We start from the raw sequence: 24,275 nt of genomic DNA, 5'->3' as shown, positions 1-24,275 counted from the left end.
AACTATTTACCATTTACACATGGCTATAAGTATAGGAACACTCTTACTGCTGATCTCAATCATAGATCGATCACGAATACTAAACATTGTATTTATGACAATCACCCAAGAAAATCCTTCAGCAAGGAAGGTGAACAGAAGTTAAGGGAGAAGCACTGCAACCTAAACCAGAACAAATGAAAACATCTGGTTTCTGAAACACTGTAACTATTACTTATGGCAAATCAAACCTAGAAAATTCTGGCCACAGGCTACTGTTTTGTTGCATAACTTAGGTACCTCCCAGTGCCTGCACGCAATCAGCTTTTTGTAAAACATCCTACTTACCTTAAAAACTGGGTTTGCCCCAGTTTAGGCTCCATTGCGGTTATCCTCATTCTTGTTTCTCTATCTGGAGCAAGGTTTCAACTGCCCTCAAATTTATGTAAACAAAGCTATTGGGAGGGCTGGGATGTATAAAATACCTTGACATTGAAGGCCAGTGGGCATGAAAAATGCTCTTGCATCAGTGGCTAGTGGGAGTAAAAATGCCCACTAGCTAGTTAATTAAAAATTTTCCAGCATCATGGAGAGTTAACAAAGACCCCCCCCCCCCCCATCAGTGGTCAGCAGGGGCATATTGTGCCCTGTGCATTGGTAGTCAGCAATCATTGAGAGGAAGTGCCCCATCCATGTTTTTCCGCTACTGGCTGCTTGATGTTTCGGCGAGAGCTATGCAGGCACTGTCGGGCAACAGATCGCTTAGCCCAACAGTGCCTATGATATGTTGCATTCAGTAGTTTCCTCTGGTGTATAATGCAAGCAGGGCCTTCTCATTGCATACTCCAGTTTAAGGCAAAGAACCACTGATCTAGACTGTCCTGGAACACCTTCAGAATTTTAAGTCTACACTCATGCTTTTTCTGAGTACCTCATCAAGCTAGTAAGGCCAGGATCAAGATTGCAGCAACAGAGTTAAAGGGATTAAGGGGCAAATGTAAAAATTCCATCCTCACAGGATCACTTTATGGACAAAGAGCTTTGCTCCAACCTACATATTTATTTTGGCTTTGATGTTTTCTGTGATTTGGTTCTAAAAAAAACAGCTGTATAAAGCTTTAACTGCAAATGTAAAATGTATTTTATTTTTGTTTTGCTGTTTCACTTTTAAGTTTATCTTCTTCATTGTTCAATTTCAAATCCATATTCACATAAATGCAGACATCACCCAGCTGTTACTGATTTAATAGCAATAAAATTATTATTTAAATTAACATTTTGCTGCTGCTGTAACACAGAACAAATAATGGCTGTAATTTAGACAGCCAGGATTTGCCAACAAGACAGGCTAAAGGAGTGGCAGTGGGGGAGGAGGAACAAAGCATACATTCAATGTACTTTGTTGGAATTTATTAAGGCACAAACCTTAAAGCGGAGCACCACCCAAAAGGGGAAGTTCCGCTTTAAGGACTGCTCCCCCGCTCCCCATTAAGGATTGGCACCTTTGGGGGACGATCGGAAATGGAAGCTGTCCTCCCTCCTTCCCTCACTGTAGTCTTTTGGGACACGTGACAGGTCCCAGAAGACTACAGGACCATTCATGAAGCCCAGCGCTACTCGTGCATGCGCAGTGGGTACCCGGCTGTGAAGCTGCAAGCAGTCACAGCCAGGTGCCCACACTGAAGATGTCGGCCTCCAGGAATACAGGACGGCCGGTGAAACGGGCTGTGGGGAACACACCACGGGACTGAGGGACAGGTAAATGGCTGTTTTTTAAAAGTCAGCAGCTACAGTTTTTGTAGCTGCTAACTTTTATTTTTTGACAGTATGAGTGTAACTCCGCTTTAAAGCGGTTGTAAAGGCTCCAGCTTTTTGTACCTTTATGCATTCTATGCATGAAGAGAAAACACTTTCTGTGTGTAGCAATGCCCCCCAGCTCCCTCAATACTTACCTGAGCCCCCTCGAGATCCAGCGATGTGAACGACAGCCTTGGCTGTCCCGGATCTCTGTCTTCTCATTGGCTGAGACAGCAAGTGGGAGCCATTGGCTGTCGCTGCTGTCAATCACAGCCAGTTAGCCAATGAGGAAAAGGGGGGGGGAACTGTGGCTCCGTGTGTGAATGGACACATGGAGCAGTGGGTGCCCCTATCCCTTATAGCAAGCTGCTTGCTATGGGGGCATCAGACAGAAAGGAGAAGCCAGAAGAGCCTGTGGGGGACCTGAGAAGAGGGGGATCCAGGCTGCTCTGTGCAAAACCACTGCATGCAGCAGGTAAGTATAATATGTTTGTTACTTTATAAAAAAAAAAAAAAAGAATCTTTAGTATCACTTTAAAGGGATAAAGGTCACTAATGTCCTTGCTAAAAGTTTAGGTCATTTACATACATTATGAAGCCTGACTGTAATACGCCAAGGACATTGCTACATACTTCCAGGATGTTGCTAGGGGAGGCCTAGTCATTACTGCTCACCCCCACCATCGCATGAGTGAGCTCTTTCTCTGATTCATACCCCCTCACATGCTCTCTCTCTCCCCTGATGTAGTACTCCTGAGCTCAGCATCTGAGAGCTCACTCCTGTGATGGAGGAGGTGAGCAGTAATGGCTAGGCCTCACTTAGCTATGTCCCGTAAGTACTTCAGTCAGGCTTCATGAGGTACGTAAATGGCCTACACCTATAGCAAGGGTACTATTCAACTTTAGTCAGGCACCCCTTATCTGCATAGGCAGTTTTTGGTAAAGGTGAACTATCCCTTTAAGTCTTCAACCGATTAAAGGGGAATTATAACTTTTTAAAAGTCTTTAGGATATAAATAAGGAAGTTTACTTTATGTCAATGATCTAAGTTTGTGAAAATGTTTGTTTGTATAGAATGTCAATATATACCCACGTGGGGGTGGTAATATATACCATTTGTCACTCTTGGTTTGCCACTAACACTCTCATTTTAGGTGTACCAGAAAGAGACTGTCTACAGAAAACAATAATAAACTTTCTGCAATCTCCAGTGACTTAAAACACCATAGTGCAAGGTGTGATTTCTTTGCGTATCTGAATATTTTATTTTCAAAAATGTTTATTACAATTAAGCAATGCAATCAAGATTACAATTCATCAAGACAATACACCACAGCAAACAGAGGAATTGACAGCATTTTAAAGTAATTAGGGTTAGTAGGCCACGGCAGATTGCTTCATACATATCGGAATATTTGTGCACGTTTTTAATCCTATTTGAATAAATTTTTGTATAGATGAATTCCTAGTGAAGTGTCTTTCGCCAATGTAGGGTTCTAAAATTGACCGGGAAGTTGTTTTATTTGTACTTACAGGATGATTTCTAAAAAACAATTCCATAGCACGGATGTGAAAAAAACGTAAGCAGTTAAACTACAAGTTCTGAAATACCATGCTAATGTTAAATACCATTTTGATTTACCTTGGCATGCAAGAGGCACCAATATTAGCATCGTCCACAAGAAGAGTTTTTGCCATTCCATATCCGTATTATAAAGGCTAATGGTCTTCTGATATATGACAACTCATATGTAACCCGAAGAGTCACATCTGCCCATCTATATCTCTGTACAAGCCGTGCAGCATCTTCACTGTTGTCCACCCACAGGGAAACAAGATCTGTAACATGACATGAAGGATCTGTCACTGGAGCATCACAGCAGCTTTCCTCACCTGAGCAGTTTCTGGAGTTACAACCATTATTTACAACCGGTCCTCATGTTACACTTTCCATTGAATAGACACATGAAAGAAAAGCCAGGGGAAGCATCAAATTCTTAGAGTTAGCGTGGCTATATTGATAATGTCAGTTCTTACAGTTAAAATTCGGTAGTTGGCCAACTCACGATATAACACTTTTAATATGATGCTTAGCCTCCAGAAGGCAAATACTATATTAGGAGCACATTTAACAAAGTAGGAGTTTACTAATTTGTCTATATTTGTACAATATTTCCATTTCTTCTTCTTTGCACACTAGGCATTTATCCCTGGTGTATGGAGCTCTGACATTTAGCTGTGGCCATTGCCGGAAGCCTGTCAAACTCTATGGGAGGCTGACAACTGATGCTGTTGGAAAAAACCGCACCACAAATGCCTATAATAAACTGTAATGTTATTAATGCCCTACAGCCACACTGCAAATGCCCCCCAAACACCTGCCAGCGCATTTACGGAGCGTCACCAAAGACTTCAATGGGGGGAGTTGAAAGGCTTCAAACTCCTCCAGACTCGACACGAGGGTTCAATTTTGAAGAGACGCTAATGCTTCATATTTTAGTAATGTGAACAGCACTGTTTGCTGTCCATAGTAGAATTTGCGTTAAAAACACCCCTCAAATGCCTGCTTTTAATGCCAGTGTGAGCTACGTCTAAAAGTCTGTACCGCTAGTTGCAACCTCCAGATCCGTCCAGCTGCAGCAGCTGTCAGCCTCTTTGAGTAGGACAGTCTGCTGACAGCAGGGCTGGAAGGGACACCTGTGCCCTTGTCCACAGCTAAATGCTAAAGCCCCATGCATTAGAGCTAAACCCCCAGTGTGCATGTGGCCTTACTCTTTGCCAATCATATTTTCATAACCAGAAGTATTTCCAACAAATTTCAAGTATACCTAAAAGCAAATTCTATTTTAGTTTCCGATGGAGTGGAGAAGGATTAGAACACTTGCCAGCTTTTATTGCTGTCTGTTGCTCTCATTAAAGAGATTTATATTCTCTGTTAATCATGTTTACGATTAAGATTGAAAGTGAAAGAAATAAAAGAAAATCCCAAATTTTGGGTTGTCCCAGAAAAGTAATAGAGGGGAAATCTTCTAATGGGGACACTAGTTCTGGTGACTGGGGGGGGGGATTTACTCTCATTTCCTATTTGGCTATGTGACAGGAAGTGAAATCTCCCCAATGGGACACAGATGGGGAATAAAATCTGACAAGGGTTATAACCCTCCCTTGCTCTATCCAAAATGGATAAAAAAAGTTTTGCCTATAGTTCTACTTTAAATGCAGTTCATTAAGGAAGACACTTCTACTTTGATAACTGTTCCCTTTAGCTATAAGGCCCCGTTCACATCTGAGTGTTTGCGATTTCTGTAGAATTGCCGCGATTCTGCCTGCGATCCCAAAGAGCTCTACAAAAATGACAAATCTCACCACGAGTGTTTGGGCACCATTCATTTTCAATGACACCAAAATGCAGTGCAGTTTTGCCACGACTGTTGCGTGATAAATCGCATTGCAATTGTGGCAAACCACATCGCTTGAAGTTTGATGCTCAAAAAGGAACAGGAGCTCTTTTGGGCGACAAGTTTAGTGCAATGCGGTTTGCTGCGATTGCAGCACGATTGCACCGCGTTTTGGTGCCATTGAAACTGAATGCGAACGCGTGTGGTGCGATTTGTCATTTTTGCTGAGCTCTTTAGGATTGTGGGAAGAATCACTGCGATTCTGGCTGAGATCACAGACGCCCAGATGTGAATGTGCTTAATAAAAGATTTATCAAAACTTAAAAAGTTGGTCTAGATTATTTATTTTTTTTATCACAGAACGCAAAGACAAAACTAAAACTAAAATACTCAGACCGTATGGAATTTCCAGGAGAAGCAAACAGTTACTTTTTATGCTGGAAATGTATGTTTTGGCTGTTTTACATACATCATTGAAAAAAAATACTCGATCTAAGTTCAGTAAGATGCACTTTTTATTGGCCATTCTTGATATATTGGCATTCTATTCAAATGATAACCATGCCATGTCTTGAATGGGCCATATATTGTAGTAGAGGGAAGGATAATCCATATGGTCCATGTGGATTTGTAGGCAGGTCTATAGTTCAAAGGAACCAACAAAGAAGTCCTTACTGAATCGTGAAGAAAGGGTGAGGACTGAAAATTAAATTTTACTAGTATGTGCCGAGAGTAAATTTAACACGTGCCACTTAGTCACAGTGCTGATGCTTATAATATGACTCAACATTACTATACATTGGCAATATGTTTCTTGATATATGTGTTTGTAGCCTGATGAAGAGGGACAGAAGCTCCTGAACTGTGTTAGCTGGTTATACTAAAACAAAATAAAATTTACTCAGAACCATACTAGAGGAGTGGTGCTTTGATCCCCTCCCCCACCCCTTTTCTATGAGATGATGATAGACAGAGATGTGTCAAGGTGTCTTACCGAGGTCTGCGAGACATCTGCCTGTCCGAAAAATGACACGTGCCACTATCGCTGCAAACTTCTCCTGTGTTTTTCTAACAGCTGGATGCAGTACATGGGATAAAGCTTTCCTCTCCTTTTCCTTTCAAAAAAGGAATGCTGGGCTACTAGTTTAAAATAGGTTTTCGTCTATGTTACAAATCTCTTTATGTAATAAGAATTCCTTCCAAGGTGTTTGTTTTTGCTATGCATAGCCATCATCATCTATGAGTGAAATTCAACACTATTTCCCTGAATAGATGTTTTGCTTCCAATTTTGAACTCCTCCAAAGTATCTTTGTGAAGATTTGAATAATCACTTATAAAATATGTGGCATCAATGACAGATAAAAGACATTGATCCTCTGTGAATATTTCTTTTACCTAACTACATCTAGATATTTATCAGTACAATATTTTTTTTAAAGAGATAGACATAAGACCAGTATAAGACCAGTCCGACACAACATTTTACACATTATATTATTTTAATATAATATAGCATTAGAATATATTATTCCAAACATTTCAGTTGTTGAATAAAGTTATTTTTACTTACCTAGCGTCTGTTATTGTTCCAACAAAACATTTTATACTCTCCCAGGAATGGCTTGAAACTGTATTTCAGATTTAATTTCTTTAAGAGAAAGCAGAAAACCGACCAGCCTCATTCAGCAGCCCCCATCCACTGGATACAATCTATCTGATCAGGTTGCTAATAATCAGCAATTTTCGAGGACAATAGCTCTGTCCACATTTCCCATCTCTCCGAGCACAGTGAAGGAGAAAACTTTGTGGGGAGGGGCAGCTTACAGACCTTTCATGTCACTCTTGCATCTTACTCACCTGCCCTGTGGGTCACATTTCTTCTCACTACATGCTGTCACTGTCATTGTCACTGGTCTACAACATGTACACCAGGTTTTGTTTGATGCCAAACCAACAGATGGGTTCACATTACTGAATATACACTAAAGTGGTAATAAACCCGCAAACAAAAATGTAATACATTGCGACTTACCAATGTGGTGGCTGCACTAGTTTTTCTCCCCTCTGTTTTCACTTGGCTATCTGGCCAGTAACACACCTCCTGCATTAGAGTGCCCCCACCCTGGATGTAGGAGCACAGGGACACGTTTGGTCAGCAGCATTGTCAGTCTGGGGCGAGGGGAGTGTTAGATGGACTAGCAGATTTAGATATACTGACAAATTGAAGCCAAACTCCAGCTCACACTGCAGTTACACAATTAGTTACAGCAACTTTTTTTTTCTTTTAGGATAAAGTTTTTACATGAATAAATGAAACCTGATCCTTATACACACCCCGTCAGTGGTAAGTGGTTTGTCTCAACATTCTAACTACTTGTTGCCAGATCACCAGGTGAAAAAAGGCTAAAGAAGAAAACGAATGCAGTAATTGAATTTAAGAATTGGTAAGCTGCAATATAATAAATGTTTGCCTTTGGGTTTACTGCTGCTTTAACCTGCTAAAGACAACTTTTCCCATCAGATTTACATGTAATGCTAAATACTAAGGCACACTTTGTGGATTTTACTGCTGACTGCATACCTACTGACTGCCATTCCGTTGTGCTATACAGTTGCCATTTTCTTTATATTGTTGCCAGATTTATTTGGTCAGCCTTCTGTACTATAAGTACAGTATAATTTTCGAAAAATTTCAATAAAACTGAATTATAAAAAAAACAAAAAAATTGTTACATGTAATGATTACAGGTTGGATATACTGGTACTGCAATGTCACCTGCATAAATTCACAGACTTATTATTTTCATACCCTTATGCTATGAAAGCCTTAAGCTCAATTCTTTCATTTGGTCATCTAAAGCTCTTTCAGTTAGATTTATATATTAAAGATGAATTCTAGGTATAGATATTTTATACATAGTTACACTGGTCCAACATGGCCCAATGTAACTATGCTTATCCCATACCCGACCGATGTCCCAAAAAGCTGGAAATCACTGTAGTAGACACAACTACTCCAGTAATTTCCATTTATTTGTGGGTCCCTCACCAAGCAGCTTTCCTACTGCATTCTGAACAAAGAAGGTTGGCTGCTTAGCACAGGCCCCATTCAGAAAACGCTTTACATTTTCTAAAATAATGCAGTGTTCTCTGATTGGATGAGGGGGAGAGCATGATGTCACCACCCCATCTCTTCACCTTTTCCAATCAGAGAATGATTTGCATTCATTCGGAATATGCAAAGCATTCTGTGAATGGCACTTTTGCCAAGTGGCCAACCTTCTGTATTCAGGCACAGAACCCTCTGATCTGTGGAGATCACTGGGGTAGCATAATCTAATTCAGTGATCTCCAGCTACCAGGGGCATCGGCTATGTATGGTATATACATATTTACATTGGTCCAAGTAGGACCACTGTAACTATGGATTAAAAATACCCATACCTAGAATTTTTCTTTAAAAAACAGTAAGGCCATAAAATGATTTTTACCAGATTTGGTAAGTAATCGTTAAGAAATGATTGTAGGTTAATGGGTAGAGATGAGCGAATCGAAGTAGGCGAAGTGGAATTCGAGTCGAATATTGGAAAATTTTCGCCGAATCCGAAAAATAGCCTACTTCGGACGCGCGAATCAAAATTTTTCCTAAAATGGCGGCGGACATGTGCGGCGACGGAGCGGGGATGTCTGGGAAGGCGCGCAGACAAGGCGCGCTGACCCATAATGCATTCCTTAATGACATGTGATCGCATTAGCCAATCAGCAGCCAGCCAGCCAGCACTGTGTAATGGTCGAGCTATAAATAGCGGCCATTTTAGAATTCTTCATTTGCCTCCAGTCATTCAAGAGAGGCAGACCGCTCTGTATTAGGGACAGAGTTAGGGCCACAGAAACGTTACTTGGGGACAGAGAAACGTTACTTAGGGACAGAGAAGCATTACTCAGGGACACAGAATTGTTAATGAGGGCCACAGAATCGTTACTTAGGGCCAAAGAAACGCTAGTTAGGGCCACAGAATTGTTACTCAGGGACAGACAGAATTGTTACTGAGTGCCAGAGAATTGTTACTTAGGGCCACAGAAACGTTAGTTAGGGCCACAGAATTGTTACTCAGGGACAGACACAGAATTGTTACTGAGGGCCACAGAAACGTTATTAGGGCCACAGAATTGTTACTCAGGGACAGACAGAATTGTTACTGAGTGCCAGAGAATTGTTACTTAGGGCCACAGAAACGTTAGTTAGGGCCAAAGAATTGTTACTCAGGGACAGACACAGAATTGTTACTGAGGGCCACAGAACTGTTACTTAGGGCCACAGAAACGTTAGTTAGGGCCACAGAATTGTTACTCAGGGACAGACACAGAATTGTTACTGAGGGCCACAGAATTGTTACTTAGGGCCACAGAAACGTTACTCAGGGACACAGAATTGTTACTGAGGGCCACAGAACTGTTACTTAGGGCCACAGAAACGTTAGTTAGGGCCACAGAATTGTTACTCAGGGACAGACAGAATTGTTACTGAGTGCCAGAGAATTGTTACTTAGGGCCACAGAAACGTTAGTTAGGGCCACAGAATTGTGACTCAGGGACAGACACAGAATTGTTACTGAGGGCCACAGAACTGTTACTTAGGGCTACAGAAACGTTAGTTAGGGCCACAGAATTGTTACTCAGGGACAGACACAGAATTGTTACTGAGGACCACAGAATTGTTACTTAGGGCCACAGAAACGTTACTCAGGGACACAGAAATGTTACTGAGGGCCACAGAACTGTTACTTAGGGCCACAGAAACGTTAGTTAGGGCCACAGAATTGTTACTCAGGGACAGACACAGAATTGTTACTGAGGGCCACAGAATTGTTACTTAGGGCCACAGAAACGTTACTCAGGGACACAGAATTGTTACTGAGGGCCACAGAACCGTTACTTAGGGCCACAGAATTGTTACTCAGGGACAGACACAGAATTGTTACTCAGGGACACAGAATTGTTACTCAGGGACACAGAATTGTTACTGAGGGCCACAGAACCGTTACTTAGGGCCACAGAAACGTTACTCAGGGACACAGAATTGTTACTGAGGGCCACATAACCGTTACTTAGGGCCACATAATTGTTACTCAGGGACAGACACAGAATTGTTACTGAGGGACACAGAATTGTTACTGAGGGCCACAACCGTTACTTAGGGCCACAGAATTGTTACTCAGGGACACAGAATTGTTACTGAGGGCCACAGAACCGTTACTTAGGGCCACAGAATTGTTACTCAGGGACACAGAATTGTTACTGAGGGCCACAGAACTGTTACTTAGGGCCACAGAATTGTTACTCGGACAGACACAGAATTGTTACTCAGGGACACAGAATTGTTACTGAGGGCCACAGAACCGTTACTTAGGGCCACAGAAACGTTACTCAGGGACACAGAATTGTTACTGAGGGCCACATAACCGTTACTTAGGGCCACATAATTGTTACTCAGGGACAGACACAGAATTGTTACTGAGGGACACAGAATTGTTACTGAGGGCCACAACCGTTACTTAGGGCCACAGAATTGTTACTCAGGGACAGACACAGAATTGTTACTGAGGGACACAGAATTGTTACTGAGGGCCACAGAACCGTTACTTAGGGCCACAGAAACGTTATTCAGGGACACAGAATTGTTACTGAGGGCCACAGAACCGTTACTTAGGGCCACATAAAAGTTAATCAGGGACACAGAATTGTTACTGAGGGCCACAGAACCGTTACTTAGGGCCACAGAATTGTTACTCAGGGACAGACACAGAATTGTTTCTTGAGGGACACAGAATTGTTACTGAGGGCCACAGAACCGTTACTTAGGGCCACAGAAACGTTAATCAGGGACACAGAATTGTTACTGAGGGCCACAGAACCGTTACTTAGGGCCACGTAAACATTAATCAGGGACAGACACAGAATTGTTACTGAGGGACACAGAATTGTTACTGAGGGCCACAGAACCGTTACTTAGGGCCACAGAATTGTTACTCAGGGACACAGAATTGTTACTGAGGGCCACAGAACCGTTACTTAGGGCCACAGAATTGTTACTCAGGGACACAGAATTGTTACTGAGGGCCACAGAACTGTTACTTAGGGCCACAGAATTGTTACTCGGACAGACACAGAATTGTTACTCAGGGACACAGAATTGTTACTGAGGGCCACAGAACCGTTACTTAGGGCCACATAAACGTTAATCAGGGACACAGAATTGTTACTGAGGGCCACAGAACCGTTACTTAGGGCCACAGAATTGTTACTCACGGACAGACACAGAATTGTTTCTTGAGAGACACAGAATTGTTACTGAGGGCCACAGAACCGTTACTTAGGGCCACAGAATTGTTACTCAGGGACACAGAATTGTTACTGAGGGCCACAGAACCGTTACTTAGGGCCACAGAATTGTTACTCAGGGACACAGAATTGTTACTGAGGGCCACAGAACCGTTACTTAGGGCCACAGAATTGTTACTCAGGGACAGACACAGAATTGTTACTGAGGGACACAGAATTGTTACTGAGGGCCACAGAACCGTTACTTAGGGCCACAGAAACGTTAATCAGGGACACAGAATTGTTACTGAGGGCCACAGAACCGTTACTTAGGGCCACATAAAAGTTAATCAGGGACACAGAATTGTTACTGAGGGCCACAGAACCGTTACTTAGGGCCACAGAATTGTTACTCAGGGACAGACACAGAATTGTTTCTTGAGGGACACAGAATTGGTACTGAGGGCCACAGAACCGTTACTTAGGGCCACAGAAACGTTAATCAGGGACACAGAATTGTTACTGAGGGCCACAGAACCGTTACTTAGGGCCACGTAAACGTTAATCAGGGACAGACACAGAATTGTTACTGAGGGACACAGAATTGTTACTGAGGGCCACAGAACCGTTACTTAGGGCCACAGAATTGTTACTCAGGGACACAGAATTGTTACTGAGGGCCACAGAACCGTTACTTAGGGCCACAGAATTGTTACTCAGGGACACAGAATTGTTACTGAGGGCCACAGAACTGTTACTTAGGGCCACAGAATTGTTACTCGGACAGACACAGAATTGTTACTCAGGGACACAGAATTGTTACTGAGGGCCATAGAACCGTTACTTAGGGCCACATAAACATTAATCAGGGACACAGAATTGTTACTGAGGGCCACAGAACCGTTACTTAGGGCCACAGAAACGTTAATCAGGGACACAGAATTGTTACTGAGGGCCACAGAACCGTTACTTAGGGCCACGTAAACGTTAATCAGGGACAGACACAGAATTGTTACTGAGGGACACAGAATTGTTACTGAGGGCCACAGAACCGTTACTTAGGGCCACAGAATTGTTACTCAGGGACACAGAATTGTTACTGAGGGCCACAGAACTGTTACTTAGGGCCACAGAATTGTTACTCGGACAGACACAGAATTGTTACTCAGGGACACAGAATTGTTACTGAGGGCCATAGAACCGTTACTTAGGGCCACATAAACGTTAATCAGGGACACAGAATTGTTACTGAGGGCCACAGAACCGTTACTTAGGGCCACAGAAACGTTAATCAGGGACACAGAATTGTTACTGAGGGCCACAGAACCGTTACTTAGGGCCACGTAAACATTAATCAGGGACAGACACAGAATTGTTACTGAGGGACACAGAATTGTTACTGAGGGACACAGAATTGTTACTGAGGGCCACAGAACCGTTACTTAGGGCCACAGAATTGTTACTCAGGGACAGACACAGAATTGTTACTGAGGGACACAGAATTGTTACTGAGGGCCACAGAACCGTTACTTAGGGCCACAGAGTTGTTACTCAGGGACACAGAATTGTTACTGAGGGCCACAGAACTGTTACTGAGGGCCACAGAATTGTTACTCGGACAGACACAGAATTGTTACTCAGGGACACAGAATTGTTACTGAGGGCCACAGAACCGTTACTTAGGACCACAGAATTGTTACTCAGGGACACAGAATTGTTACTGAGGGCCACAGAACTGTTACTTAGGGCCACAGAATTGTTACTCAGGGACACAGAATTGTTACTGAGGGCCACAGAACTGTTACTTAGGGCCACAGAATTGTTACTCGGACAGACACAGAATTGTTACTCAGGGACACAGAATTGTTACTGAGGGCCACAGAACCGTTACTTAGGGCCACATAAACGTTAATCAGGGACACAGAATTGTTACTGAGGGTCACAGAACCGTTACTTAGGGCCACAGAATTGTTACTCAGGGACAGACACAGAATTGTTACTGAGGGACACAGAATTGTTACTGAGGGCCACAGAACCGTTACTTAGGGCCACAGAATTGTTACTCAGGGACAGACACAGAATTGTTACTCAGGGACAGACACAGAATTGTTACTCAGGGACACAGAATCGTTGAATTAAAGAGTATGTCAGACAACATGCAGAGGAGTGGCAGAGGAGGCAATGTTTTAGGAGCGAGCAGACGTGGCAGCAGAGGAAGGGGTCGAGGCAGCAGTATTCGCAGCCAGAGGCCAGTGCTCCCGGTGTCATCCAGCGGTCGTGTCTCCACCGACAACCCTGCCGTCATCGATTGGTTGGCTCGGTCGTCTTCCTCTTCCCAGGTCACCTCTGACACCTACAGCCAACGGTCGGTGGGTACGTCAGACACAACCGTTAGTTGGCATGGCCCGGGACCAAGCCCACTGAAATCACGTGTCCTCTACCTGCCCCTGTCCTTTGGTGTTCCCTCACCAAGCGAAGTATCGCATGCTGTGGGCTCAGCCCCACTGTACAGTGAGGAAGAGCTAACAGAGGGCGGTCAGGAACGGGGGGAGACATCCGCCTTTTCAGCAGCCAGGCGAAGAAGTAGTGGCGAGGAGAGTGGCTCGGTAGCCGGTCTAGAGACAGGTCTGTCTCCTGACCCAGACGCAGCCGAGGGGGCTAGTAGTGAGGCGGAGACCCTACTTGATGATGAGGAGGTTGATCGCATTTGGCAGCCTCATCGTCATCAGGCAATTTCTTCCGCATCATCAGGAGAAGAGGGTGGCAGCTTGGCAGCGAGCGAAACAGTCGGTGGGTTGCCCAAGAGGCAGCAGGGTCGCAGCAGTGTCAGTGGAGCCAAACGGCCACGGAGTAGAGCACCAGCTCCACTGCAGCCTACCACCACGGCCAGTAGTGGTGCCGGTGTGCACGGAGGAAGCAGCAGTCAGCCAGTGAGGAGTATCGGGGGCAAAGTTTCCTACTCGGCGGTGTGGCAATTTTTCGTCAAGCCGCCCGAGGAAGTAAACGTAGCCGTATGTCGACTATGTGGCCAGAAAGTCAAGCGTGGCCAGGGGGCCCATGTTGGGACTACAGCGTTGCGGCAGCATATGCAGCGTCGCCATTTGGTGGCCTGGGAAAACCGTGATAAAGATACGGCGGTTCTGCCCGCCCCAGCCCCCGCTCCATCACCCGCTCCGTTACTTGCTCCGTCACCCGACGTCAATCGCCCTCCATCAGCCAGTCAAGGCTCCAACACCTCTGCTGAGGGGAGTTGTCGCTCGTTGGCATCTTCCGCTCGTTCAGATGCTCCTTCTCCTGCTACTCCTCTTCACGGATTCCGTCAGCAGTCTTTCTTGGAATCCGTTTCCAAGAGACAACAGTTTGCGAGCACGCACCCGACGGTGCAAAAGCTGAACGTCCTCCTGTCCAAGTTGCTGGTGCTGCAGTCCCTCCCTTTCCAAGTGGTGGACTCAGCACCTTTCCGAGAAATGATGGCTTGTGCCGCGCCGCGGTGGAGAGTGCCAAGCCGTCATTTCTTTGCCAAAAAGGCAGTGCCAGCCCTGCATTCACATGTAGAAGAGATGGTGGGCCAGTCTTTGAGCATGTCGGTCTCTGCCAAAGTGCACGGCAGCGCCGACGTGTGGAGCTGTAACTACGGTCAGGGACAGTACATGTCATTTACGGCCCACTGGGTGAACGTGGTGCCGTCGCAGCCGCACCAGCAACTTGGACAGGTCACGCCGCTTTTGCCTCCACGTTTGCACGTCCTTGGTCCGGCAAAGATGTCCGCCTCTACCACCTCTTCTTCCGCCGTGTCCTCAGCCGCCACCCCTGTGCCAAGTCCCATTACCCGACCGGCATATCACATGTGCAGGGCGCAACGGTGTCACGCTGTGCTGCACCTGGTATGCCTTTGCGAACGTAGTCACACAGGGGAGGAACTTCTCAGTGTAATGAACAGAGAAATCGACAGATGGCTGTCTCCGCGCAAACTCAAAATCGGAACCATGTTGACCGACAACGGAAAGAACATGGTGTCTGCTCTGCGTCAAGGAAGGTTGTGCCATGCGCCATGCATGGCTCACGTGTTCAATCTGGTTGTCAAGCGGTTCCTAAAATCCACCATCCCACTGCAAGACATCCTTAAAATGTCACGTAAACTTTGCATGCATTTCAGCCATTCCTACACCGCAAAGCACACCCTCCTTGAGCTGCAGCGGCAGAACGGAATTGCACAGCATCGCCTGATCTGCGACGTTGCAACAAGGTGGAATTCAACCCTACACATGTTAGACCGCCTTTACGAACAGCGAAAGGCCATCACCGATTTCCTGATGTTACAAGCGGATAAAGGTACTCCCCTGTGTAACTTTGATGTCAGCCATTGGCAGCTCATGCGTGACACCTGCCGCTTGCTCAGGCCCTTTGAGGAGGCCACGCTATTCGTGAGTCGGCAGGACTATGGGATGAACGACGTCATTCCTCTGTTGCACGTCCTGGAACAAATGCTGTTAACAATGGCTGGTCAGGGTGCGGTAGACGTGGCGCACAGATCTCAACGCCACATGACCCCTGTGGGGGCAGGACAGGAAGAAGAGGAGGAGGTAGAGGAGGACATTTGTGCTCAGGAATTATTGAGTGAAATGGGTGGTTTTTCCACTCAGCGGACAGGAGTGGAGGAGCAGGAGCATCTGGTAGAGGAGGAGGAGGAGGAGACAGAGGACCCAGACGCACCGTGGCAGTATGCTGTGGAGATGGAGGCAGGGAGTCCCTCGCATTCCTTGGCACAAATGGCCCATAGCATGCTCGCTTGCTTGCGTAGCGACAGCCGAATAATAACCATCAGACAGAGGGATGACTTTTGGCTGTCCACCTTGTTGGACCCTCGCTACCGTTCAAAAATGGTGGCCTTTTTCACACCTGCTGAGAGGGAGGCCAAAATAACGTACTATAAAAACCACCTATGTAGTCAGCTGGTCTCTGCCTGTCTGCGCCAACGTCCATCCTCAGACACTGTGGGCCCTGTGCGCTCGCGTTCCGCTGCCATGGCAGCAGGGGAGGGGTGGGGTGGTAGGAGCAGTGGCAGCTCCACCAGCAGCGGCTGCCTCAGTCTGCAGTCGATGATGAGTAGCTTTCTTCAACAGCGCAGTGAGGAAACTACTAACCAGCCGCAGCAGCAGCAGCAGCAGCAGCATCAGGTGGACCTGGAGCAGGACCTCAAACAACAGGCTTGGGCCTACTTGGACAGCACCCTGCCAACCGAGGTAGACAATCCCCTTGACTACTGGGCAACGAAACTTGACCTTTGGCCCCAACTAGCTGAATTTGCCCTTGAAAGGCTGTCATGCCCGGCCAGTAGCGTGGCATCGGAGCGCGTGTTTAGTGCGGCAGGAGGTATTGTAACTCCGCGGAGGACACGACTGTCCACCCAAAGTGTGGAGAGACTCACGTTTGTGAAAATGAATCAGGCGTGGATTAGTCTGGGTTTCAAACCACCAGTTCCTGACACAACTGACTAAATCCGCCATGAATCATGCCTCAAACATGTGCCACTTTCAGGTCTCCTCACACACTGCTGGTGTGTTCCATTTTTTGTCATAGGGTGCTGGCAGATTACGGGCCTCCCATAGCTGCTGCCAGGCCCCTAATCTGCCATGGGCCCCTATACCGCCTCCTCATGCTGCTGCCAGGTCCACAGTCTCTTATGCCATGTGCCACTTTCAGATCTCCTCACACTGCTGGTGTGTTGAATTTTTTGACATAGGGTGCTGGCAGATTACGGGCCTCCCATAGCTGCTGCCAGGCCCCTAATCTGCCACGGGCCCCTATATACCGCCTCCTCATGCTGCTGCCAGGTCCAGAGTCTCTCATGGGTCCCTGTACGGCCTCCCATTGCTGCTGTCTCCATCGCCACACTCTGCCATGTGCCACTTTCAGGTCTCCTCACACACTGCTGGTGTGTTGAATTTTTTGACATAGGGTGCTGGCAGATTACGGGCCTCCTATAGCTGCTGCCAGGCCCCTAATCTGCCATAGGCCCCTATATACCGCCTCCTCATGCTGCTGCCAGGTCCAGAGTCTCTCATGGGTCCCTGTACGGCCTCCCATTGCTGCTGTCTCCATCACCACACTCTGCCATGTGCCACATTCAGGTCTCTTCACACTGCTGGTGTGTTGAATTTTTTGACATAGGGTGCTGGCAGGATTACGGGCCTCCCATAGCTACTGCCAGGCCCCTAATCTGCCATGGGCCCCTATACCGCCTCCTCATGCTGCTGCCAGGTCCACAGTGTCTCATGCCATGTGCCACTTTCAGGTCTCCTCACACTGCTGGTGTGTTGTATTTTTTGACATAGGGTGCTGGCAGATTACGGGCCTCCTATAGCTGCTGCCAGGCCCCTAATCTGCCATGGGCCCCTATACCGCCTCCTCATGCTGCTGCCAGGTCCAGAGTCTCTCATGGGTCCCTGTACGGCCTCCCATTGCTGCTGTCTCCATCGCCACACTCTGCCATGTGCCACTTTCAGGTCTCCTCACACTGCTGGTGTGTTGAATTTTTTGACATAGGGTGCTGGCAGATTACGGGCCTCCTATAGCTGCTGCCAGGCCCCTAATCTGCCATGGGCCCCTATACCGCCTCCTCATACTGCTGCCAGGTCCAGAGTCTCTCATGGGTCCCTGTACGGCCTCCCATTGCTGCTGTCTCCATCGCCACACTCTGCCATGTGCCACTTTCAGGTCTCCTCACACACTGCTGGTGTGTTGAATTTTTTGACATAGGGTGCTGGCAGATTACGGGCCTCCTATAGCTGCTGCCAGGCCCCTAATCTGCCATAGGCCCCTATATACCGCCTCCTCATGCTGCTGCCAGATCCAGAGTCTCTCATGGGTCCCTGTACGGCCTCCCATTGCTGCTGTCTCCATCGCCACACTCTGCCATGTGCCACATTCAGGTCTCTTCACACTGCTGGTGTGTTGAATTTTTTGACATAGGGTGCTGGCAGATTACGGGCCTCCCATAGCTGCTGCCAGGCCCCTAATCTGCCATGGGCCCCTGTACCGCCTCCTCATGCTGCTGCCAGGTCCACAGTGTCTCATGCCATGTGCCACTTTCAGGTCTCCTCACACTGCTGGTGTGTTGAATTTTTTGACATAGGGTGCTGGCAGATTACGGGCCTCCTAAAGCTGCTGCCAGGCCCCTAATCTGCCATGGGCCCCTATACCGCCTCCTCATGCTGCTGCCAGGTCCAGAGTCTCTCATGGGTCCCTGTACGGCCTCCCATTGCTGCTGTCTCCATCGCCACACTCTGCCATGTGCCACTTTCAGGTCTCCTCACACACTGCTGGTGTGTTGAATTTTTTGACATAGGGTGCTGGCAGATTACGGGCCTCCTATAGCTGCTGCCAGGCCCCTAATCTGCCATAGGACCCTATTGTCAGGGCTCCCAGGTATGACCAGAGGTGTGTGACTGAAGCAGGGAAACGCAGACCTCAGATATGTTATAAACAATATAATTTATTAACACTAACAGTACAAACATAAACGCAGTGCAATACTAAAACATAATACGGTGCAAACAAACCAAACCAAACCACCCACAAATAACAGTATATACAAGCAAGCGTCGTCAGGCAGGCCGGGTCAATATCAATTGGGCAGGTAGGTACAGGGGGAGCAAGCGGAGAATGGTCGGGGTCACAGGCCAGGTTCAGCAGGTAGCAAGCAGCATAGTACAGAGGGTCAGGCAGAGGGATGGTCCGGGTCACAAGCCAGGGATCAGAACAGGTAGCAAGCAGCGTAGTACAGAGGGTCAGACAGAGGGATGGTCAGGGTCACAAGCCAGGATCAGAGCAGGAGAAGTCAGCAAAGGAACAGAAACAGGATGCAGGACAGATACAGGGCCCAGGACAAACACAACACCAAGGCAGAGTCTGCAAGTCTGGCCATCCCTTAAATACACCAGTATCATCTGTTCCAGGTGTTAGCTGGCTGAAAGGTTGAGTCTCTGATTGCTGGGAGCACCCGCTGGCCAGCCCTGGTACTGCAGATCAAAAGGCAGGTGAGTCCCACCATTGCTGGCCAGTCCATTCCTAACAGTACCCCCCCCTCAAGGAGCGGCCTCAGGACGCTCCAAACAGTCCTAGCTGGGCAAAATGTTCCACCGCCCGGGTCTGGCAACTGGCGGGATATCAAAGACTGGCACACCGGGCAGGACTCCGGGCAGCGGCACACCGGGCTGGACTCCGGGCAGAGGCACATCGAGCAGAGGCACATCGGGCAGGACTCCGGGCAGAGGCACATCGGGCAGGACTCCGGGCAGAGGCACACCGGGCAGGACTCCGGGCAGAGGCACACCGGGCAGAGGCACATCAGGCAGGACTCCGGGCAGAGGCACACCGGGCAGAGGCACATCAGGCAGGACTCCAGGCAGAGGCACATCGGGCAGGACTCCAGGCAGAGGCACATCGGGCAGGACTCCAGGCAGAGGCACATCGGGCAGGACTCCGGGCAGAGGCACACTGGGCAGAGGCACATCAGGCAGGACTCCGGGCAGAGGCACACCGGGCAGAGGCACATCAGGCAGGACTCCAGGCAGAGGCACATCGGGCAGGACTCCGGGCAGAGGCACATCGGGCAGGACTCCGGGCAGAGGCACATCGGGCAGGATTCCGGGCAGAGGCACATCGGGCAGGATTCCGGGCAGAGGCACATCGGGCAGGACTCCGGGCAGAGGCACATCGGGCAGGACTCCAGGCAGAGGCACATCGGGCAGGACTCCGGGCAGAGGCACATCGGGCAGGACTCCGGGCAGAGGCACATCGGGCAGGATTCCGGGCAGAGGCACATCGGGCAGGATTCCGGGCAGAGGCACATCGGGCAGGACTCCGGGCACAGGCACATCGGGCAGGACTCCGGGCAGAGGCACATCGGATTACCAGGCGAAGCAGCAGGCACCGGGCCCCCGGGCGGAGCAGCAGGCACCGGGCCCCCGGGCGGGGCTACAGGCTCCGGGCCCCCGGGCGGAGCAGCAGGCACCGGGCCCCCGGGCGGAGCAGCAGGCACCGGGCCCCCGGGCGGAGCAGCAGGCACCGGGCCCCCGGGCGGAGCAGCAGGCACCGGGCCCCCGGGCGGAGCAGCAGGCACCGGGCCCCCAGGCGGGGCGACAGGCACCGGGCCCCCAGGCGGGGCGACAGGCACCGGGCCCCCAGGCGGGGCGACAGGCACCGGGCCCCCAGGTGGGGCGACAGGCATCGTGCCCCCAGGCGGGGCGACAGGCATCGTGCCCCCAGGCGGAGCGGCGGGCGCCGGACCCCCAGATGGAGCGACAGGTCTCGGGCCCCCAGGCGTAGCGGCGGGCGCCGGACCCCCAGATGGAGCGACAGGTCTCGGGCCCTCAGGCGGAGCGGCGGGCGCCGGACCCCCAGGCGGAGCGACAGGTCTCGGGCCCTCAGGCGGAGCGGCGGGCGCCGGACCCCCAGGAGGAGCGACAGGTCTCGGGCCCTCAGGCGCAGCGGCGGGCGCCGGACCCCCAGGTGGAGCGACAGGTCTCGGGCCCTCAGGCGGAGCGGCGGGCGCCGGACCCCCAGGTGGAGCGACAGGTCTCGGGCCCTCAGGCGGAGCGGCGGGCGCCGGACCCCCAGGCGGAGCGACAGGTCTCGGGCCCTCAGGCGGAGCGGCGGGCGCCGGACCCCCAGGCGGAGCGACAGGTCTCGGGCCCTCAGGCGGAGCGGCGGGCGCCGGACCCCCAGGAGGAGCGACAGGTCTCGGGCCCTCAGGCGGAGCGGCGGGCGCCGGACCCCCAGGTGGAGCGACAGGTCTCGGGCCCTCAGGCGGAGCGGCGGGCACCGGACCCCCAGGTGGAGCGACAGGTCTCGGGCCCTCAGGCGGAGCGGCGGGCGCCGGACCCCAGGAGGAGCGACAGGTCTCGGGCCCTCAAGCGAAGTGGCAGGTGCCGGACCCCCAGGCGGAGTGACAGGTCTCAGGCCCCCAGGCGGGGCGGCGGGCGCCGGATCCCCAGGCGGAGCGGCGGGCGCTGGACCCCCAAGCGGAGCAACAGGTCTCGGGCCCCCAGGCGGAGCGGCGGGCACCGAGACACCAGGCACGACAGTGGGCTCCGAGTCAACTGGTATGACCGCAGGCACTGGGTCAGACATTGGATGGTCTGGCTGGACAGCGGGCATCGGGTCACCAGGCATCAGGTCATTTGGCTCGACAGCGGGCACCGCGTCATCTGGCAAGGCAGTGGGCTCCGAGTCAACTGGCATGACCGCGGGCACCGGGGCAGACATTGAATCGTCTGGCTGGACAGCGGGCATCGGGTCACCAGGCATCAGGTCATTTGGCTCGACCGCGGGCACCGCGTCATCTGGCAAGGCAGTGGGCTCCGAGTCAACTGTTATGACCGCGGGCACTGGGTTAGACATTGGATCGTCTGACTGGACAGCGGGCATCGGGTCACCAGGCATCAAGTCATTTGGCTCGACAGCGAGCACCGCATCATCTGGCAAGGCAGTGGGCTCCGAGTCAACTGGCATGACCGCGGGCACCGGGGCAGACATTGAATCGTCTGGCTGGACAGCGGGCATCGGGTCACCAGGCATCAGGTCATTTGGCTCGACAGCGGGCACCGCGTCATCTGGCAAGGCAGTGGTCTCTGAGTCAACAGGCACGACAGTGGGCACCGGGTCATCAGGTACCGGATTGTCTGGCTCGACAGCGGGCATCGGGTCATCAGGTATGACAGCGGACACTAGGTCACCAGGCATCAGGTCATTTGGCTTGCCAGCGGGCACCGCGTCATCTGGCAAGGCAGTGGGCACCGAGTCACCAGGTACGACAGCGGGCTCTGAGTCAATTGGCACGACAGCGGGCACCGGATCAGGTACCGGATCATCTGGATCAACAGCGGGCATCGAGTCAACTGGCCTAATAGGATCGTCAGGCTGGATCAGTTCATCATGCTGGGTAGAGGCATTAGGCCGAGTAGAGGCTTCAGGCCGAGTAGAGGCATCAGGCCGAGTAGAGGCATCAGGCCGAGTAGAGGCTTCAGGCTGAAGAGAGGCATCAGGCCGAGTACAGGCATCAGGCCGAGTACAGGCATCAGGCCGAGTAGAGGCTTCAGGCCGAGTAGAGGCTTCAGGCCGAGGAGAGGCTTCAGGCCGCGTAGAGGCTTCAGGCCGAGTAGAGGCATCAGGCCGAGTAGAGGCTTCAGGCCGAGTAGAGGCATCAGGCCGAGTAGAGGCTTCAGGCCGAGTAGAGGCTTCAGGCCGAGTAGAGGCTTCAGGCCGAGTAGAGGCATCAGGCCGAGTAGAGGCTTCAGGCTGAAGAGAGGCATCAGGCCGAGTACAGGCATCAGGCCGAGTAGAGGCTTCAGGCCGAGTAGAGGCTTCAGGCTGAGGAGAGGCTTCAGGCCGCGTAGAGGCTTCAGGCCGAGTAGAGGCATCAGGCCGAGTAGAGGCTTCAGGCCGAGTAGAGGCTTCAGGCCGCGTAGAGGCTTCAGGCCGAGTAGAGGCATCAGTCTGAACCACGGAAGGCAGGCTCACCCGTTTGGATACTGGCAGGATGGTATTGGTTGGAAAGAATTTTCGCTTTTTTCTGGTTTTAACTACTGGAGCACTGCAAGTAAACGCAGGTCTGCAAACGAATGGAGCAGCTGGAGACAGAGAAGAACTGGAGGATGGAACAGGAGAGGGAGCAGTTGCTACAGAGGGCTTTTTTACAGGGTTAAAGGCAGGATAGGTGCAGCGAGTGGGAACAGGGTACTGACATGCGGTAGATAGCCAAGTATACTGGGCTGTAACTGGAGGAGCTGGTGGGAATACAGGAGTAGAGTTAGAAGCAGGACTGGGTTTTTGTAAGCTGACTGAGGCTGGGTGCAACAAATCTGTCCATGTCTGCAGTAGGGGTTGAACAAAGCTGAGCTTACACAAAGTCTGTCTGGTCAATGACTGTACTGCGTTTATACAATCTCTCAGTGTCTGTGGTGAACATGTGGAATAACGCTCCAGAAAGTAACCCACATCATCCTCTAATAACCACACCAGGGACTCTACCTGGTCTGCACTAAATGGTGGCAAAAATTCATCCCTGCATTCGGGGGAACCAGATGAAACCAACTCTGCACAAACCTCAATCAATGGCTGCACCTCAGAGAATACTGTGCCCTGATCTACTAGAACATGAGCGAGCCGTATACATTCTAGCAATTCATCCCGGGTATACTCCTTCAGAGTTTGATAAGCATACTCCCTGTCATCAAACACTAGCAGATATAAATATTCAACCTCATCAAGATCCATCCTTCCCATCAACAAGCCAAGATGGCTTCCCTGTGCAGCCACTTCTGGTCAGGATTGGCCTTGGTGTAATGTCAGGGCTCCCAGGTATGACCAGAGGTGTGTGACTGAAGCAGGGAAACGCAGACCTCAGATATGTTATAAACAATATAATTTATTAACACTAACAGTACAAACATAAACGCAGTGCAATACTAAAACATAATACGGTGCAAACAAACCAAACCAAACCACCCACAAATAACAGTATATACAAGCAAGCGTCGTCAGGCAGGCCGGGTCAATATCAATTGGGCAGGTAGGTACAGGGGGAGCAAGCGGAGAATGGTCGGGGTCACAGGCCAGGTTCAGCAGGTAGCAAGCAGCATAGTACAGAGGGTCAGGCAGAGGGATGGTCCGGGTCACAAGCCAGGGATCAGAACAGGTAGCAAGCAGCGTAGTACAGAGGGTCAGACAGAGGGATGGTCAGGGTCACAAGCCAGGATCAGAGCAGGAGAAGTCAG

The 24,275-nt window shown here is 49.9% G+C and overlaps 1 protein-coding gene across 1 annotated transcript in view; it reads right to left on the bottom strand.

Annotated features, from left to right (window-relative positions):
* STRC (stereocilin) overlaps window positions 1-24,275 on the bottom strand; it is a 220,205-nt gene that overhangs the window by 136,848 nt on the left and 59,082 nt on the right. The gene's annotated exons all lie outside the window — the stretch shown is intronic.

This window comes from Staurois parvus, unplaced genomic scaffold (genome assembly GCF_062004578.1).
Source record: "Staurois parvus isolate SC_StPar_1 unplaced genomic scaffold, SC_StPar_1.0 ptg000168l, whole genome shotgun sequence".
In the NCBI taxonomy this organism is placed as follows: Eukaryota; Metazoa; Chordata; class Amphibia; order Anura; family Ranidae; genus Staurois; species Staurois parvus.
This window is presented reverse-complemented; position numbering and strand designations above follow the sequence as displayed.